Raw genomic sequence first — 19,341 nt, 5'->3', positions numbered from 1 at the left:
AGACCTCTGATAGAAAACTCCAGGCCTGGCCTCTTTGTGCTTGCCCCACTGTGTATGAACCTATGAGTAGTGGGAGGAATATGACTCTACTCATAGAAACAAAATGTATGGGGGGGGTGAAGGAAAGCATGCCTTCAACGGCTTTTGTCCTCCCAAAGGCGAACCTTTGTTGATGACATAGTAAGCACAAACACAGAAATGTGAACGTTTCCTGTCTCATTGGGGCACACTAAAGGGAAGAAGATGGAATGAGGGTAAGGAAGACGCATTTCTTTGGTGACCTCCAGAAGAACTGAATGGTACACAAATACAGTATTTCATAGATTGATATCTGCCTCAAAAGAACAGAGACTTTCCAAGTCGATCTTCACCTGTCGTGTACACACACAATTTCCTCAAGACACGTTGACTTAGGTGGTCTAAATAAGGAAAGGTGGATCATTCAATGTTCAGTGGCAAACCAATAGCAGGGCATGTGTAACTTCTGCCAGTGATGTAAGTATCCTATAGTGCCTTGTTATTAAGCATGGAAAATCAGCTGTGGCACCAAGTAGAGTTATGTGGTGTGCTAATTTGCATCAGAGAATCTTTCCCAACTAGGGCACCAAGCACGCACACGCATCCATCAGATAAGCGCTCAGTTCAAGAGGAAACACTCTTCTATGCAAATACAGCTTCAGAAATGGTACTCCTAGCTCCTCCCATCTGGCTGTCTTTCCCATCTTTTTTTAGGCAGCTGATGCCACTAAAATTGGCCCTACCTTTATTTGGAAAAATTATGGCTCTTTACCAAAGGGCAGTAGATAAAGTGTGAGTTTCTGTCTTGATTTGTTCAAGTTAAGGATGGGGACAGATGACTGACTGAGTGTAGGTGATGTGAAAAAAATTTAACAAGAGGACTATTTTCCAAAGGTGTTTGCGCATTATAAGGACAGCATCCCAGGGTGGCCACTGTCCAGGAAAGTGGCTCTGGCCTGAGCAGAGGAAAGGGAGAGGCTGTTGGAACTCGGGAGAGAGGATTGTGCAGGGGTCCACTGAGTGTTACAGCCTTCTCTGTGTGTGGTGGGGGGGTGGTGAGTAGACAGTGATTTCAGAAGTGAAGAAATAATAGGAGACAAACTAACTTTCCTTTCCTTCCCTCTTCTCATACCGTATTTTTGCTCTTATTGAACAAACCCAATGGGAGTCCAGCAGTAAAGCTAGATCACTGTTAGGATCCTTGTAGATCAGATTTCCATGGCAAGGCAGGAAGGATAGAAAGGGATCTGAAGAGACACATGACAACCATGACCAAATCTGTCATCCAATTGTGTTATCTTCTGCTTTGGTCAGGTTCCCCTTGCTGAAACAATATACTAAAGATAAGCCACTTGTGAAGATTTTGGCTCATGGCTTCAGCCCATGGTTGCTCTGCCCTGTTGCTATAGATATGTGCAAGATAGAACACCATAGCCTGGGGGAAACCTGCTCATTTCTCAGTGGCCAAGAAGCAGAAAAGAAAAAGAAGTATGAAGGAGGATGAAACATACCCTTTAATGGCACACACAGCTAAAGTGACCTGCTTTCTCCAACTCCAAACTCCAAATAATGGTTATGATAGGAATCCATAAATGAATCCAGTGCTGAGTGGAGGCCCCTGACCCAATACCATGCCAAAGGGCCAACCTCTGAGCACTGTTGCATTATGGATCAAGCCTACAACACATGAGCCTTGGGCAGGGAGAGAGGTATGCATTTCAGATAGAAACTGAAACATTTCCAGTTAGCTATTGATCTTTGACAAGGTAATTCTCTTGTTCCTCCTACTCAGAGCATAGTCACTTGGATATCACTTCTGTTCTGAGGCATCAATATCCAGTCCAACCCTAATAAAGGGGATCTTTAATGTTCTGACTTTTCATAAGCATGACTTTGCCTGACATTCCCACTCAGTGCTACTTAGCCAAAGGTTTACTCAACAATGTGCATTTGTAGCATGTTTTAATACTTCACATTTCATACTTATTATTTACTAAGGATAGTTTTTAGAACCTTAAGATACAATTTACATGCAATGAGCTATATGTACATAAATGTGGTGATATATTATTAATTATAGATTTAATAAAGAAGTATCAGAATGGAAAGTCAGTCACACTAGTTAGCTATAGAAGCTAGGGGGTGGTGGTACACACCTTTAATCCCAGGACTCAGAAAACAGAGGTAGACAGATCTCTGTTAGTTCAAGACCACACTGAACTACACAAAATTGATCCAGTCTAAAAGAGAAGCAGCTCTCACAAAGGAGATCTCAGGACTTGGGATCCTACATCTTTAGCCCCAGGATTTGAGGTATAAAAGGAAGAAGCAAAGGGTCTCATGAGAGAATTCGTCTCCAGCCACATTGAGGAGAGGCAGAAGTGCGGGACTGCAGTCTGAGGCTTGGTGGAGAGCATTGTCTCTGAGGATTCGTGGAGACAGGATTGACATTTCTCTCTGAGGTAGATGTAAGAGCTGGTGGCTTAGCTGCTTATCTGATCTGCAGCTTTGAACCCCAATATCTATCTCTGGGTTTTATTTTCATGTTACACATAACATTTAAAATGTAATAAAATTTTGAAATGATAGATATTCATGATATCATTGGCACATTAAGATAATAAGCACGCCTGTCAAGCTTGAATTTTCTTATAGTTCATTATGGTCCTTCCTCTCCATTCCCTGAGTGTCTTCATCATCCAATGATATGCTTTCCACTACTATGCATTAGACTGAAGTTGTTTGGATTCTGTAGAAACACAATCACATGAAGTTTTTTAAAGTCTGTTTTCGTTCACTAACCATACCGTGTGATTTGGCCATGATATAGCATATATCAGTATTTTTCTTTATAAAGCTGAGTAATTATTTCATTCTGTGGATAAACCACAGTTTGATAGTCCATTTGTTTATCCATCCAGATGCTGATTGACCTTTGCTGGCCCACCCCCAGCTTTTTACTATAATGAATGCAGTTCCTGAATATGCATGGAAACATATGCATACACATCTCTTGACTGCATACCTAGAACCAGAACAGCCAGGTCACATAAGAGACACGTGTAACCTTTTTAGGGATCTGCCACACCATTCCAAAGTGGTTGCACCACTTTACACTCCTGCCAGCAACATTAGAACAATGTTAGCTGATTACAGCTACTTCAAAGAGTGAGTTTTGTGGACTGTGCTCACCCTGGAGCACCGGGAAACCCCAGGAAGACGGTATAAAACCAGAAGAGCAAGGACTAGGGAAGAAGGCAGGATTGTAGCCTAAATTTATTTGGGGGGATGCCTCTCTCATATTTAATGCCCTTCTTCATGATATTTCATTCAGCTCATCTTTACATACATGTAATTAAAAATGCAATGCTTTTTAAAATGTATCCTATATACACAATGGAATATTCTTCAGTCTTAATATAGGAAAATTGACAATTGCTAAAGTATGGATGAATCTTGACAATCCAAACATAGAGATATTATATTATTCCACTTATTGGGCTGCCTGGTTAGATGCCTGGATACAGAAGGAAGAATGTTGGCAGGCAGCAGGTGGCCTAAGGGATAGAGCAGGGAGCTTCTGTTGTCAGTAAAGTTCTGCAGTTCGGAAGGTGGAAAGTGTTCTGGGGCTAACTGTATATCAACGCGGATACACAACATTACAGAGTGGGCGCTAAGGCCTCCAGATGGTAAATACTGTGTTGTATATATTTCACTACAATAAAATAACTAAAATGAAATTAAAGCTATAATGACTATCTGTAGATACAGGAGGAAGATGATGCATCTTTGAAATTGATGAGACTTTGTTTAAACTCTATTTCTGCTTACATCAGTTTGCTAAAGTAGTTCATATACCCCACAAGGTCAAAGGCTGTACCAAGAATGTTAGGGGAAAACAAATAGAAAATCAAGAGTAGGGTTTTATGGAATATCTAAATTATGCAAAATAATAATGCCTAGAGGTCAGTAAAGAACTAACATTCAAAAAAGAAAGGAAAACAAACTAAAACCTGAACAACATTGGCCTCTGGCCTTTCTATGGTCATTTAAAATTTTTTATCGGCTCCTGTTTGATCAATCTACATCACCTGCCTCAACTATGCTATGAGCTCCCTCACAACACACCACTGCTCTTCATGGCAAAGACTCTGCTCCTGCCGCCGCAAGCTCCGTACTCCATGGTACAGGTCACACTGTCTGCCCCTAGTAGTTCCCCAGTTACTAACTTCCTGGTGTCTTGCAAATATTCTTCCCTCCACTAGGAATACTCCCACTACCCATTCACGTGATGATCCAGGTTCTAACTCTGTTGCCACCCATCTTCCTCAACAAACATCTTTAGCTTGTCTTACTGATGTCATAGAAGAGGCTGTGGTTGATGGTCAGGCTGGTGGTGCACACCTTTAGTCCCAGCACTTAGGAGGCAGAGACAGGTGGATCTCTGTGAGTTGGAGGTCAGTCTGTTCTACAGAGCAAGTGCCAGGACAGGCGCCAATGCTACAGAGAAACCCTGTCTCAAAACAAAAACAAAAACAAAAAATCCAGCAACAACAGCAGCAAAAGAGGCTGATGTTGTAGAATGCCTTTACAGAATGCTACAAAATATATTTCTGAGTCACATTTATATTTAAGAAATTTAAAGAAGACTATATGGAAAAGACCATAATTTTAACATTCTTCTCTATGCACATTTGGAGAATTTGTTTTTTATTTTATTAACTTTAAAAGTTTTTACTTTGTAGAACTGGGCATTGGATCTAGAATTCTGGACGTGCTGGGCCAGTATCCTTTAATGGAATTTCATCCTTAGCCCTCAGTTTTACTTTTCATTTTGAGGCAGGATCTCACTAGACTGCCCTTGAACTCACTTTATAACCCAGGCAGCCCTTGAACTTGTGGCCTCCCTGTCTCAGCCTCCTGATAGCTGGGACTATATAAAAGCCTGAGCCACCCAGGATGCTGGGCCAGTGGATACGGACACAGCACAGGGTTAGGAAGACACTGCAAGAGGAACCCGAGAGAAGTGTGCAGTTCTACACATTTATCTCCTACTCATCACAAGACTCAGTCTGAGTGAAGAATGAACCGATTCCCAATCTACAGACCGAAGATGTCTTGATTCGTCTTGCTGAGAGAAACTTTGATCCTGACGGGAGCATTGCTGAAAATATTATAAGCTGCATTGAGAAAAGCTGTAAGTCCATCTTTGTGCCGTCTCCCAACTTTGTCCAGAGTGAGTGGTGCTATTATGAACTCTACCTGGCCCATCACAATCCCTTCCGTGACAATTATGATTCTATCATTCCCATCTTACTGGAGCCCATCGCCTCTTCCTGCATTCCTCCCAGGTTTCATAAGCTGGAAGCTCTTTTGGAAAAGCAAGTACACTTAGAATGGCTCAAGGATAGGCGCAAATGTGAGCTTTTTTTGGCAAATCTTCGAGCTGCTATTAAGGTTAATTTATCAGCCACCAGAGAGAGGTGTGAACTACAGACATTCATAGAGCCTAATGTTGAGCACCATGGTTCTGCCATCTCTCTGGTGAGAATAGACTGTGTCTGAGAGTCACCACACCGAGGCAGATGAGGGACCACCATCACTATTAGGAGACAAAAGCATATAACCTTTAAGATGACAATTTTGTAATATCTACTAAAATAAAATGATTATTTCCTTTGGAAAAAAAGCCTGAGCCACCAGCCTGGTTGAGGGTTTTGTTTGATTTGTTTGTTTTTAATGTTATTTTTCCTTGCCTGACCTAGGCAAGCATACACTCTACTGCTGTGCTATACCCTCATCCCATGCAAGATCTGAAGATGTTTCTCAGAGGAAAATAAACTGTCATCCCAAATCATGGGTCCTCGGTAAAGTGGACAAATCTGTGCACTGTGGAAGAGGCCATTGAACGCTCTCCACTAACTGCTTATTGCTATTATCAAAAGCTCTCTAAAAGGAGCCCTACTAGTAGATTAGAGCTATTTAGAAGAGTAATGCTCGTAGGCTGCAAAATCAAGCACTCACTCTGAGCACAGGGAAACCTCAGGGAGACAGCAGACAACCAGAAGAGCAAGGACTAGAGAAGAACACAGGGCTGTGGCATGAACTTAGTTGGGCGACACAATCTCATGTTCAATGCCTTTGTTTAGGAGTATTTCATTCAGTTTGCCTTATCTGGCCAAACTACTTTTCTAGAAAATAATTGCTAAAAATCTCAATGGCTGGTTCTGTAAGATGGGGGTGGATGTTGTTTAATGTGTTTTCATTCACTGGTTTTTGAATTTCATGTTCCCACTGTGCCTTAGCCCAGACTTAGCTTATTTATCCCAAGGGCATGACTAAATTGGAGCACTCTTCTTTGGGTGTGGTTTTTCTTTTTCTGGAGGAACTTCAAAAGGAGCAGCTCTTGTGAGCCTGGGGTTGAGTCCTTCTGTAACCATGACACATTGGAACAAAGACACTTACCACTTCAAGCAGCTACAAATTTTAGAAGAGTGAGTATTAGCAGCTAATGTCACTGAAGGAGATGTTAGCAAGAGGATTGATGACCTCTGATGATTCTGGGAATCTTGGCTCAGTATTTAGAATATTTTACATAAAGACAGTATGAATAGTAGGTGTTCTGAGAGTGTTCTGATGCCTCCTGAATTAAAAGCAGAAGGAGGTTCCTTATTGTCTATGGAACAACTAGTGAGTGCCAGGCATCATCTAGTCCTTATCTCATTGAATCCTCCAGATCTCTGTAGACTTGGTACCACTCCTCTAGTTTTTTTAAGAGACAAAGTAAAGTACAAGAAATGTAGATGAGTTCATCTCCTTAGAGATAGAAGAATAACTTTACCCAAAACTCTCCAATCCAATGCTTTTATGCTTTGCTGTAATGTTACCTCCTCTTTTATATGTCTACTGGGGGTCATGTGAATGGGTATATATTCTTCAAGTTCCCTTGGTGACTACAATGTTGAGTAGGATTTGAGGACAGTTTTCTATTGCTGAGGACAAGCATTCAGCTAAGGTGTGAGGGATTTAGTGCATTAATCCTGCCAGGAGTACACTACAATATTTATATTTCAAAAGGCAAACACTTAGAATGGGCCATACTTAACATCGTGGAATTTATAACCCACAGTGAGCTTCACTCAATGAACAGATATTCCTGGGGGATGCCCGAGCCTCACACACTGCCCTCAAATCACCACAGAGGCAGATTGCTTTACATATGCCCTTCCCTTCTCTGCTCTGTTGCTACATTCTTCAACTCCGGATGCTCCCCCTGCGATTATGGCATCCCAAGCTCTAATGAGTCCTTAGCCTACCATCAACTTTAAAAGCAATTTTACATTTATTGGAATTTAATAAAAAGAAATAAAAGGAACTGCTAAATTTTAGTAAATAATCCTTCAAAGCAAACACTTGGCTCCCTTAAATTTATCCCCCATGTTCAATTTATGAAAAGCTTTGGAATCGTGGAGGATTTTTAGCTGATTATTTTCAAACAAAGTCTACATTTGTTAATGGACCGCGTTCATGTTTTCAGGTGACAGCTGCCCTGTTTTTTTTCTTTGTGCTTGGACTGCTAGTGTCTTCAGACAAGGATGTCATGTCTCACTGGCGATGGTTCTATCTTGGCAGTCCAAAGTCGCCATCTTTTTTTCAGTTCATGGATATGGCCTTTAACCTTGTTTAGATCTGGACTATTTCTTCCCTCCCAATTTATTTTCCTCTTTCGGGGGCATCTGTTTTCAAAGCTAAGAAGCCCCTGCTCTGATGACATGCCTCCTGGAGTCTCCTCACCTTTGTCACTTGGGCATAAACTAGCGGTACCTTGTCTCTTCTTTTCCAACTGACATCAAACATGTCCACTCTATTATTTGGTACTTTTAAACCTTTTATATGGCTTCTTCAAAATAGGAGTTTGTTTCTATACAGATGGTATATAATTCTATACAGGAATTCTTCATTTCCTATTAGCTGATTCCTGTTTCGTTTGCTTGATGTTTTTCATTCTGTAACTAGTGGTCCTTTCCAGTCAAATGAAGGACTCAGTTGACTGGAACACGGGACGCCCTCTTCTCCACAGTCTAGCCCTCAGGTAGCTCTCTCCAGTATCACCACTCTCTTGAGTGAGTCTCCCTAAACAATAGGACTTCAGGATCCTCCTGAACCTGTGCAGACTCGAGGGGGTCACGGGTCCCATGCCTCCCCAGCAACTTTCCTCTACAGTGCAGATCTTGCCTCTCCATTCTATTTGTCAGCATTTCCCGCCCTGTTCCAGCTAACATATTTCTTCTGATCTCAACTTTGCAGCTTCATGGCATTGTTTTCGCTCATGATCTCCTTCCCAGTCTGACTTTGAGATTTAGGACAGGTGCTTCAGCGGACAGCTTCTTGCGTTCCTCTTCTTCCGTGTCTTTCCCTGCCCTTTCCTCTCCTAGATCTTGTCATCAGCCCCTATCTGGCATCACACAGAGGAAAGTGTTCGTTATGACCCAGGACATTCCTCCCTCCGAACCCTGGGGTTTCCTCCCCACCACACTGAGTGACAGATCCAGCGAGAACCCTGCAAATGTGCTGTGGACTTTACAATGCTCAGAGGGAAGCTGACTGCTATTAAGCTGTTAAAGGATTAGCAACTTTTGCAAACCGTTTTCCCCGAATTTTCAGGAAGAAAAGGGACATAATAATTATAACCAACACCCACCCTCCTCAACTTTAGAAATATTGATCAGCATCAATTCCCAAATTCAGTTTATGTTTCCGTCAACCAGATGAAATACTTGCTAAACCAGATTCACTGCAGAAATTGCAGACTGTGTCTAGGCAAGACCTCATCAGCCCTGCTTAGGAAGCTGGCAAAGCTAGAACTCTCAGAAGACTCTGATCATGTCTGTGGAAGCCATGTGCAGAGGAGTGCCTGACATTAATATCTGAGGTTAGGCCTGTCTCACTTTCTATATAATAACAGCTGACATTGATTGAGTGCAAGCGATCAGCGAGGTACCTGCTTCAAGAGCTTTACAGTTAATCACTTTACATTTATCACTTTTGAAATCCTCACACTAATTCCTACAGGTCCAGTATTGTTTTCATTGTCTGATAAGGAAATCATGGCATAGAGACACTTGTCGAAAGCTGTCTGAACATCTAAGCAGTAGAGGTTACAGGGAGACTTGAACCCCAGAACCTTGGATTATTGTGCTTAAGGGTGTCCCCTTATGCACATCAGATATACGTTGTACTAGAAACCCTTCATCTCTTAGTGTAAAACGTGAGACAGGAACACGGTGCTGCTGGTGGGGTTTAAAAGACTTAATCATGGATAGCTGGTACACACTATTCCTCAATAGCCATATTCCATCTCTAAACTGACACAAAGCCCACACAAAACACCTCTTTTGTTTATAGCCCAAATTTCTTCCCAAAATAATAGTTAATGTTTGTTAGGCTCTGAAGTAACCAGTGTTCATGGGGGGGGCACTCTGTGGGCATTATTTCACCAAAGGCAGAAAACATCAACTGAGCACTCCTGCTGTCATCTTGTTATTGAGGAGGACATCTGCTTAGCATGCCCCAGCTCCTGAGACCATTAATAGTTCCGTCAGCATTTGAAGCTCAGTCTATCTCTAGACTCCTGTGGTAGACAGATTTTGCGATGGCTTCTGACCTTTGCTCTCTGGTGATATTCCCAGGATTGTGATGTATCACATGATGTTCTGGTCAGTTATTTTGTCAGCTTGACACAAGCTAGAGTCATCTGGGAAGAAAGAACCTTAACGGAGAGATTGCCTCCATCAGATGGCCTGTAGGTGAGGCTGTGGCAGCACTTTCTTGATTGATGATTGGTGTGGGAGAACCCAGATCACTGCGGGCAGTGTCGCCCTTGAGCAAATGGTCCTGGGAGGTTTAAGGAAGGGAGCTGAAGGCAAGCTAGTAAGCAGCTGTCCTCCATGGCCCCTGCCTCTGTTTTTGCTTGAATTCCTGCCCTGATGTTCTTGAATGATGGATTATGAAGGAGAAGTATAAGGTAAATAATCCCATTCTTCCCAAGTTGGTTTTGGTCATGGTGTTTATCACAGCAACAGAGAAACAAACTAGAAAACATGGATCTGAAACTTCACTTTAAATTTTATTTTACACAATACATTCTGATCATATTCTTTTCCCTCTCATACCGGGTCATTTAAACTTCCCTACCCATGCAACTTGATGGTCTCTCCTTCTCTAAACAAAACAAAGCAAAAAAAAAAAAAAGCAAGCAAAAATGAAAACCAAAACAGACAAAAATCCATGAGGCAAAAAATACAAACTGAAACAAGAATCCCACAACAACAAAACAGAGTCATTTTGTGAGCAGAAACTTTGCAGATGTTAAGGGAAGTTATCTAAGTGTGACAGATGTAGTTACACAAGCCTTTCAAGGACACCAGCATTTCCTCTGGCTGCTTGCAGAAGCAGTCATAGAAATGTTCGGTGGGAGAAGGGCTTCACCATGGCTGCCAGGTGAAGGACAGTGAGTGACCTGGAGGAGCTGATGATGACATTCAGCTGACAGGCAGCAAGGAGCTAGGAATCTCAGTCCTCGGGAAGCTGTCACCATGATTCTGGTCCTGTGAAACCCAGAGGGGAGACACCCCAGATGAGCCATGTGACCTGAAAATGGCAGTTGTCTGTAGTCATGGAGTCTCTGGCAAAGAGGGACGTGTTCATGCTAGGAGGCTAAGGGTCACAGAAGGCCTGGGCTCTGGTGACTCCACACCTAGGGCCCTATATCTCACCTCCTTCCTTCACTATGTGACACTTCATGGTTCTCTGTAAAGTGTAGCCTTCCCACCAGCTTGGTTCCAGAGTCACTTCAGTCCCAAAAGAACACTAGCAGGCTATATTAATTATGAAACTGTTGGCCATTTGCTATTGTTTCTCATTGGCTAGCTCTGACTTAATTATTGACCCATAATTACTAATATATACTTTTATAAGGTCTTATCTTACTGAGAACACAGACTTGCGTCCCCTCTTCCCAGGAATCACTACATTTCCCAGAATCCTCCTAGACTCCTAGTCCCACCTATCTTGTTTCCCTATTGGCCAACAGTGCCTTATTTACCTATACACAGGACTTCCCCATCAGTTCTCCTTGCTTCTGACAGCTCTGGTCTAGTTTTGTGTATGGGATGTACTCATTTCTTCTTAGCTCAGGATGGGTAAGAGTGCTGCTCCCTCTGCCTAGAGCTCTCCACCCTTCAGGTGGGCTGCAAAAACATTCTCATGAAGACTTCTCTGATTAGGAAACATCTTCACAGGATTTTCCACTGCCAATTTTTTTCCCCTATGTACAAATAAGTTTGTGTGACTTCCTTTAATAAGTTTATCTACTGGTCTCCCTGGATCTTCAGTCATTTATCCTGCTCACATGGATCAAAACAACTCTCTCAATATTTATTTTTATATTCAATCAGGTATTTTTCTCTTTATCGTATGGCTACTCTACTTAGACTCTGCTTTTGTTGAGGACAGGGAACAAATTGTCTCTATTGTCTCCTCCATGTGTAGCTCAAGGCTAATGACATTGGCATTCAGCAGCATTTTAATTCCCAAATGAAGGGAGAGCTCATTTCCACTTGACTGACTCTTACTCCAACCCCTATCCTCCACCCCCATTCCCCATTTCCCACCCCCACCCCATCCCCCACTGCTGTTAGGGAGCCACCTGTGGATTTGTTTTTTTTGTTCAATATAAAATTCTTCTGAAGGGCCGGGCGTTGGTGGCGCACGCCTTTAATCCCAGCACTCGGGAGGCAGAGGCAGGCGGATCTCTGTGAGTTCGAGACCAGCCTGGACTACCAAGTGAGTTCCAGGACAGCCTCCAAAGCCACAGAGAAACCCTGTCTTGAAAAACCAAAAAAAAAAAATTCTTCTGAAGGATCCAAGCTCAGTTCCTGTTTCCCACATCAAGCAGCTCACAACAACTTTTTATATTTTCTTTCATTACCAGGCACATATGTGCATGCATATAAACATAATTACCTCTTTTTTTTTTAATTTAGAGAAGTAGCTGAATCACAGCCTGAGGCATTCAGACATCACTCCTCCATGTTCAGGCTGGCCTTGAAACCCTAGGCTCACATGATTCTCCTGCCTCAGCCTCCTGGTGAGTTGGAACAGGCTGTGCCACTATGTCAGCTGACTGTATTCATTTGTGTGATGATTCATCGGTCTGAAAAGCCAGTGGTTAACTTGGAAAGTGTCTGAGAAGGGGTCTAAATTGTTGCAGCTGGACAAATGGTGGAAGAGGTAATGGATGGTTGCTGCCAAGCCTGACGACTTGAATTTGAACCACAAGACCCACATGGTAGAAGAAAGAACTTATTCCCACACGAGATGTTCTCTCAGATCAACACTGGAGCTGTGACATGAACTCACACACACACACACACACACACACACACACACACACACACACACACACACACACACTGGGCAGCACACATGCACGCATAAACATAAAATTCTAAAAAAATTGTTGAATTAACATGTATCACTGTATTTGTATATACTAACTAAGGGGAAGTCTCTCTGTTTGAATGTATGTATTATGTGTGTATTGCCCATGTGGGTACATGTATGTGCATCTGTGTGTGTGGAGACCTGAGGTTAGCTTTGGATACAATTCGTCAGGTGCTGTCCACCTCAGTTTGAGCCTACAGGGTCTCTCGCTTATCCTGGAATGTGCTCATTGTGCTAAGCCGAGTGGTCAATAAACCGCAGGAACCTGCTGGTCTTGGCCACACCAGTGCTGAGGCTACCAGCACACACTGATATACACAGCATTTGTACATGGGGATTGAACTTGGGTCTTCATGGCCATGGTTTGAATGGAGATTGTTCTGCAACGGTCATGTGTTGAAAGCTTGAGTTCCAGTGTGCAGTGTGGTAAAACATTCAGAGATGGGACCCAGAGGAAGGTGCCTCGGTCACTGACGGCAACAGGGGTTACAGATGGCTTCCCAGAGTGACTTTTCAAAGAAGCTGTTTTGAAAGAGCAAACCTTTGGCCCAGAATCTCTTTGCCTTGCACATGCAATCGGCTGTGGCGTGAGAGGGCAGAGGAGGCCTTCAACAGAGGCCAGACTAGTAAGACACTACACACTCACTGAACTCCTGGTTCTGAAACTGAATTAAATGAACTAAATTAGCTTCCATTTATTTGTTTGTTTGTTTATTAACTTCTTTTAATTCAAAGGCCCAGGTTGGCCTTGAACTCAGGATCCACTTGCTTCCATCTTCCTAGTGCTAAAATTACAGAAATGGCCCATCAAATCCTGCTACCTTCTTTCTCTATAAATATGCAAGCCTGGGGTTTTGTTGTTGCAATGGAAAACAGACTAAAAGAGAAACTAAGGGTCAGCTGAACCATAACAGTTATTAACTTCTCATTGTCCATTTGTCCAATTAGAGTTTGAAAGTAGATGTATGTGAAGGATATTATTTAATTTCCCTAAATTGTGCACCTATGAATGTTGATTTATGAAATATTATTTTGGAGCTATTATCTCATGAAAATGGCTTACGATTCTTAAGATCTGTAGGAGTCATACTTTTCATAAATATACTTTTTTAGATCTTAGGGTGGGAAGATGCACAGGTGGCATTTAGGTGAATTCTTACTAAACAATACTGCTTTTCCTTAATCTGCACCAGCATATTGTCAGTAGGGCTCAATAAGAATATTGTCGTATTATAATATTAATGGCAATAGTAAAATACCGACAAATATAACATGTGCGGGAATAAATAAGAATAAATTGAAAACTAAGCAATACTGTACTAATGTCCTTATATTTTAATTTAAGTGTATGGGTCTTTTGCCTGCATGTACATCTGTCTACCACACACATGCCTGGTACCTGCAGAGGCCAGAAGAGGCGTCAGATCCCATGGAACTGGAGTTCCAGACAGTTAGTGTGGAGCTGGAAACTGAACTCTGGTCCTCTGGAAGAGCAACCAGTGCTCTTAACTACTGAACTGTCTCTCCAGCCCTTTTAAAAACTAGTCTACTGTATTGACGCTCATGTGTGTTTGCTTGTGTGAGTGTGTGTGCACCACATGCACGCAGGAGCCTGGAGAGGCGTCAGATCTCGTGGAACCAGAGTTCTGGGCAGTTGTGAGCTGCCCGGTGCTGAGCTTCCAGTGCTGAGCTCTGATCTTCTGAGAGTAGTAAGCACTCTCAACCACCGATTTATCCTGCCTTCCCCCACCCTCCCCCACGCTTTTATTAGTGCTAAATGCACAGGGAATTTCATTTTTTGTGTTTTATCAGGATTTCCATCAGTTTTAAATTTCTTTTTCTGTACTAGTTTTCGCCAAAGCAATTCTCAATGTTTTCCGATTTTTCCTCCAGTCTCTTTGCTCAGTTTCATCTAGGAACCCTGACCCAGCTGGAACCTTTACTTACTCTGTCAAGTCTTCAGCAGACTTCATTGACGGAGCTTCTACTCTTTTCCAAGCAGGAAACAGACAAATCGGAAGGAGCTTCTTGCTTACTTGGTCCCACACACCCTTTCTGTGTGTTCTCTGAGACTGAGCTAATGTGGTCAGGAAATGCCCAGGCTTACAAACACTGCCGTCTTACCAGCGTTGACTCAGTTGACGAAGCTTGGCAAGCTGCATGTTTTAGTCAATAGCCAGATGTTGACCATGAGCTAGCAGAGTAAACACCCCCTTTCTCAGCTCAAGAGTGTCCTTTAGACGATTTGTGTTTTAAAACCCCAAATCAAATCCAGAGGTTACCACAGCTGGTTTACGCCAATGGAAAGGGATTTACTGTGGAAATAGGTGATGAGAACTAGCAGCACTCAGGAAGATTCTGGAAGGAAGGGCTAAAGACACTTTTGGGACTTCCCTCTCCCCTCTTTTGTCTCTGCTTTGGAGCATCTACTTCATCGCCCATCACTGGTCTTCCCCACTTTACATTCCAAGTATAGAGGACGGCCTTGCACAATGCCTAACGGCCATGGTTTCCATTCTACACACACACACACACACACACACACACACACAGTGCCTAAGCTGCTAGGCTTTCGGTTCTGCCTTCTCTGGTAACTAACTTGACTGGCTCAGCTTGTGTCTGGTGTCTTCCTGCTCAACTGACAGTGGTCCCTGAGTTAGGTGTCTTGTATGGTACAGTTGCTAAGCTTGTAGAAACAGGGTTGGAGAAGACTAGGCAGATAGGCAGTAGGTGTCAACGACATGAACTCCAGAGACCCTGATAGGAAAGCCCACAAATTCTAGGGGAGAGTTAAGGGGTGGCTGCTTCTAGCCAAGCATGCCTTGCTTTCCATACAAGCATTGCCCGTAATGCCATGAAGGTAGGTAAGAGAGTGAGTGGAATGCTAACCCAGTGGCAGGATTTGGCCGGTAGGACAGAACGAATCGGATGTAGAGATAAGGAGAGTGGGAATGGGCACAAAAAGGGCCACTGCACGATCTCTTCGGTTTCTCCTGAACTGAATTCCTCTCCCCGTAGGAAACAGCAGCCTACATATGGGCATTTTCCTACTTCATAGGACTTTAGCAAGTGTTTCAGGATTAGTGTGCAAGGCTAAGAAAGAGGGAGAAGTCATAAGTAAAAAAAGTAAATATATACTTGCAAATTGTAGGGCATGGTCAGACTACCTGTTGTTTTAATTTTCTGTATGACAGCTTGCTTGTGACCACTCTACGTTCAGTTGTGGTTTTCCTTGCTGTCTCCATCCCTCTATAGATTTTAGAAGATTGTCTAATTGAATGTATTCACATACTCACTTTTATACCTGTGTTCATATGAATAAAACCTGTCAAGGTTGGTTGCACTTCTCTTGTCTTTAAACTCCACCCACAGATAGTATAGACTTCACTGGGACATGTTAAACTTGTGCTTAATCTATGAGATTAGGCATCTCAACCATATATATAAATTTTCCATATATATATATATATATGGAAAATTTAAATTTAGAATGTTTCAAGTCTTTGTCATCAATCAGCAGAGAAACTGAAATCCAAGGAAATCATACAGAAAGGCATAATAAGAAATGTCTTAATCCTGTTCCATCAACTAGAACAGTCATTTGGGTTTATATTTTGCAAGAAATTAGCTAACTCCTATCAATGTTCACTATGGCTTACTGAACTAACAAAATGTGGTTCACACTTGATTAGTGACATATCGCTTTGTTAGCAATACATTCTAAATCTAGCTTGTGTTTTACACTAAAGTCATAATCTTTGAACTATAGTATTTGTCCTGCCAGTCTAAGTTTTCATATTTAAGTAGAGGTGGTTTCATAATAAAAACAAGTAAGCACTGGTAAATGTCTGGATACCATAGGAAAACCAAAGGCAGAAATGGGAAAACACTGAGTTCAGCCCAGCCAGTGTGTGGCGTCTGAGTTTCCACAAAGGCAACAGCAACAGTCACGAGGATTTGCATTTTCTGTGAACTTACTTACTGCACTCCCTCAAGGAATTGCAAATTGCAGACTGCACAGGCCTCAGACTGCACTCTGCCCACCTTGACAACGTCTTGTGATGGCTGTTTTTTTTTTCTTTTCAGTGTCTGTTATTTGCTGTACTACTCCTGTTTTTCTATTCGTGGAGTAAAATGTTATGGCTTAATAAGATGCCAGGGCAGTCTGACTGTAAGAAACACAAGTTGCTTCACTGGTGGCCGAGATTTGATTTGCAGAGCTTGCTGCGCTGGTGTGCAGAGCCCTGAAAGCTGGCGAGAAAGGAAGGCCTGCAGGCAAGCGCGTGCACGCACACACACACACACACACACACACACACACACACACACACACACACACACACACACACCAAGTCTTGTTCTCTGTAAACAGCAGCTATATGCCGGAGTACCCACCAATGCCTGCCTATGAAGCTCTCTGTGTTCACTTACAGGGTAATTTAGGAGAGAGGCTGGTACAAACTGAGTAGGTCAGCAACTGAATTAAATTATAAAGATTCAGCCTTTTCCTTTTGCATTGGTTTGCTAATAAAACCAAAAATTTTTAAACTAACATGCAGCATTAATAGTTCCAAACAGCTAACTTCCCTTCAAACTCAAAGGTTTACCAGGAAGAGAGTGAACTTTGTTTTTTGGCATGTCTGATAGCCTATGGAGTAGCTGAACTACAGATCTTTAAATTGTCTTTTAGAAATAATTGACTGTAAGCAAGACAATTGGTGGCTAAAGTTTTCCCCAAAGCCAAAGGCATTTTTTAAACTCCTAAGTATATACTTACAGAAGAGAAGGAGCAAGAGGAGAGTGCTGCTGACAGTTTAATTTACAAAGTGGCCTTGGGTGCTTTGGGAACCTCGGCACTGAACAACGGGAAACAGGAGATTCTGGGATCTCACTCCCTTAGTAACCAGGGAGTCAAGGCTCCTTTCCTCCTGGCTTGGCTTTCTGTGGAGACAGAGGCAGGGTGTGTGTGTGTGTGTGTGTGTGTGTGTGTGTGTGTGTTGGGGGTGGAGGGGTAAATGAATGTGACAGAAAGTGCTAGAGAGGTGCAGACTATCACCGCCTTTTCCACGACTCTCTGGTTTTACTTTTCATGAAGATTATTAACATTTGGCCAAGAATCATTACTCGGCAATTTATTATCCTGTTCAAATCCAGGTAGGTTAAAAGTTTAAAATTTTTATACTCAAAGTCGGGTCTCTTGTGCTTTATAGAAACCCCAGATACCACAAAGTTTAAAAAAAAATGCCCTCCTGAATTTCGTTTGCAAAACCTCTCTTCTGGCACATGGGTTCTGCATTAGAATGAAATATTCCATTGAAACGTCTGCTCTGGCACCAAGAACGGAGAAAAGTCTTGTGTTTGTGTACTCTGTGAAGTCGAACAACAATTTCCAACATATGTTAGGAGAGGCTGCCCTCTTTGGAGATGGGAAAACGGATCGCTCCGGAGGGGAAAGCAAACCGAGCGTTGAAAAGTTTTGTTAATCTTTCACTGTGAGGCAGAGCTGGGAACACAGCAGCCTGTTGGCTGTGGAGAAGGCTGGAGCCAAAAGACCCAGCCCACAGGAAATGAACGTCGTCCTCCTCAGCGAGGCTACTTAAGCAGAGAGAAAACATTTACAGTACTTGTAATTACGATGGTTTTCGGCACCTAAATTGTCATAAATCACATTTATAAAAGCCATCTTCGCACTAGTCAAATTTTGAAAGCGGCAAAATATATTCAGCTGGTGGGTAGTTTGAAATGGTGGTACATATGTTTGGAATAAATACATGTTGTAATTATGGTTTTTAATACTGGGAGGTTTCTTATGAGGATTTATGCTCACATACTGATGATAATGGAGTACATTGTGAACATAATAAAGTGGTGACGGGTGGTATTTGCTCCCGCCTTTCTATGGAATACTACTTCCAGCTCTGAGGGGTATGTTCCTTTGTAAATCCCCATACATCAAGATAAAAATACATTTCTGAGTGTAGCTCCTAGAGCAACTACCCGGAGAGAAAATATCTGCATTTTCACAACCAGTTCATGGATCTTAAAACATAATTACGTCTTATTGCGTTGTTGATCCCAGAGCAGTATTTGAATTAAAAAGGAGCGCCAATAGAATTGGTGGAAAGCAAAAGAGCTCTATTTTATAGCCGAGTTCGTGGTGGAGTGAAATCTAGTTTTAATAAAAGAGTAGTATCATAATAAGCAGACGAGTCTAACCGGTAATTAGAGTTTTTATTACATATGTATTACCTAACACCAAAGCCAATCCTACCAAGTAGAAAATAAAGGGGAGAGATGGTGATGAATTAAAGAGCTTGGCAGCATCAAGGAGAGATCTGAATTAACTCTTTGCCCAGGTCTGATACATAGGGTAATTGTAATTTGGTCAAGAGGGCAAGATCTGAGATGTCTGTCTCTATAGCAATCTTTCATTCAAATACTTAATAAATACCTGTTAAATACTTCTATGCCAACCACTAACCTAGATGATGGAAGCAGAAATACAAATTAGAGTCCAGCCCTTAGGAACCCCTGTCTTGGAGAAAACCAAATAATTAGATCACAGTGTATTATATGCACAAATAGCAGTGTGAGTAACTACTTTTGTCTTGACATGAATTCCGTGGTAAACACTGAAACAAAGGACACACTTTGTGCAGTTCTTGTTGCTGGCACCAACCAGAAATTACAGTCTTACGGCCGTGTAGGTAAAGAGCTTGGTCAGCAATACAGAGTGATACCCTATAGCTCTTGGTCTTGCTTTATTTCCATAAACATTTAAAAAATGTGGAGCTCTGCTTTTTGTGGATGTACATATTC

Source organism: Mesocricetus auratus, unplaced genomic scaffold, assembly GCF_017639785.1.
Source record: "Mesocricetus auratus isolate SY011 unplaced genomic scaffold, BCM_Maur_2.0 Super-Scaffold_100014, whole genome shotgun sequence".
In the NCBI taxonomy this organism is placed as follows: Eukaryota; Metazoa; Chordata; class Mammalia; order Rodentia; family Cricetidae; genus Mesocricetus; species Mesocricetus auratus.
This window is presented reverse-complemented; position numbering follows the sequence as displayed.